Genomic DNA, 2,092 nt, shown 5'->3' with positions numbered 1-2,092 from the left:
GACCCGGAGACGGGGAGACCCGGAGACGGGGAGACCCGGAGACGGGGCGCCGGGTGGGGGTGGGGGCGATTGGCGTCCGAGGTTGGGTAGCGAGTGTCGGAGGGCAGGGAGTCCCCGAGTCCCCAGTGTAGCCCGCAGATGAGCTCGCAGGATTTTCCTTATATGATCGGGCCCCGTTGCTGGTGGCGCCGCTGGCCCGGAGCCTGAGAGGATTATGAAAACGTTTCCGGTGAGGTGTGGCTGGGGACCGGGGCGGGGAGATGAGGGGCAGCGGGCTAGGCTGGAGATGAGGGAGAGTTAGGGAGGCCTCTGCCGCTGTAACTGTGAGCCCTGGTCGATGATGACGTGACCACTGCGCAATCTGAGTTCTAGGAACCAGGTGATGGAGTGTGTGCTGAGAACTGAGACCGGGCGAGCAGGAGAGCCACGGCGCCAGGGCTCGGGAGGGTCAGCTTCCCGTGCCTGGGAAGCTGCGGTGGGTTGCCTCGAGGTTTTCTGTGAACCCTCAGGGTGTGCCTGCCCTAGACTCCTGCTTTGAGGCTCCTGTAGCCTTCTTGCAAGGTGTTAGTATACTCACTAAGTCCATCCTTCTTATGAATGAAATGAAAATGAAAACATTTGAACATACAGAGAAGTGGAAACATCTATGCAGTGAACACACAGACATCCACCACCTGTATTCTGCAATTGTTAACATTTTGCTGTATTTGCTATATCACATCTGTCCTTCTAACATCAAACCACCTTATTTTTCTAATGCAGACCTTAATACAGGAGTCTCCCACCCCCAGTGGGGAGGAGGGGAGGGAGCATGGTCCCAGACCCCTAGGAGATGCCTTAAGCCAGTCAACTGTGTGTTTTGTAATGAAGAAAATAAAAACCAGAGAAGAGAATGTAAAGTGAATTATGCCTAAAAGTGAGATACAGGGGTGGAAGAAATAAAGAGATCTTTAAAAGTTATGGGGTTGGGCGCCTGGGTGGCTCAGTTGGTTAAGCGACTGCCTTTGGCTCAGGTCATGATCCTGGAGTCCCTGGATCGAGTCCCGCATCGGGCTCGCTGCTCAGCAGGGAGTCTGCTTCTCCCTCTGACCCTCCTCCCTCTCATGTGCTCTCTCTCATTCTCTCTCAAATAAATAAATAAAATCTTTAAAAATAAAATAAATAAAAGTTATGGGGTTTTTCAGACTCAAGTCTAGGGAAAAAACTGAGGGTTGCTGGAGGGGAGGTGGGTGGGGGATGGGGTAACTGGGTAATGGGCATTGAGGGGGGCACTTGAAGTAATGAGCACTGGGTGTTATATGCAACTGATGAATCACTAAACTCTGAAACTAAAAAAATAAAATAGTAATAAAATGTTACAGTGAAGTCTAAAAAAAAAAAAAAAAAGATATGCCACCCTCCAAACATGCCAAAAAATAAAAGTTATGGGGTTTTTCATTAAAACTTTCTAATAATTCAAATGCAGAGAAAATTCTTGGTCTGTACAACTAGTGATTAGGGATATAGTGTCCTTTAATAAGAGAAGGAAGGTTCTATTCAATTTGCCTTTCACATATTTATTAAGATACCATCAGTAAGTATCACAATCTCCCACCTGATACCCTGCAAATCACTGGCAGCAAGTCCCTCCAAATTTACTAAGTTTTCTCTAATTAGAAATGTCACTAAAATGGGTGGATCCTAAAACCATTTGGTAAAAGGTTTACACATATAAAAACATGTAAATATATGTAAAGACATTTTACGTAGTCTGAGTATCACGAAGAGGAAAACGTACCTTTACAATAGAGAAATCTTGGGACTGTTAGCACCTTAACCAAATGACCAAGCTTCACATCACCAATAATGGGACAAACTGATGCCATGCACCCCCTTAAGGCATTGGGGGCACAACTCCACCTAAAAAAATGTCTGACTTGAATCTCATCCTAAGGAAATTTTCAGACAAATCCAAATTAAGGAACATTCTGCAAAACCACTGACCTAAACTCTTCAAAAGTGTTGATGTTGTGAGAAACAAAAATAGCCTGGGAATGGTATCAGATAAAAGGAGCTGGAGAATGACAATTACATTTAATGTAGGATCTTTCAC

General features: G+C 45.8%; 2 non-coding genes across 2 annotated transcripts; both read left to right on the top strand.

The window, feature by feature from the left end:
- The first annotated feature begins 111 nt into the window (after positions 1 to 111).
- LOC123326690 lies at positions 112 to 253 on the top strand. Its single transcript, XR_006541259.1, has one exon.
- Positions 254 to 331: 78 nt separating this feature from the next.
- On the top strand, positions 332 to 410 carry LOC123326686. Its single transcript, XR_006541255.1, has one exon.
- The last annotated feature ends 1,682 nt before the right edge of the window (positions 411 to 2,092 follow it).

This window comes from Neomonachus schauinslandi, chromosome 14, assembly GCF_002201575.2.
Source record: "Neomonachus schauinslandi chromosome 14, ASM220157v2, whole genome shotgun sequence".
Classification (NCBI taxonomy): domain Eukaryota; kingdom Metazoa; phylum Chordata; class Mammalia; order Carnivora; family Phocidae; genus Neomonachus; species Neomonachus schauinslandi.
This window is presented reverse-complemented; position numbering and strand designations above follow the sequence as displayed.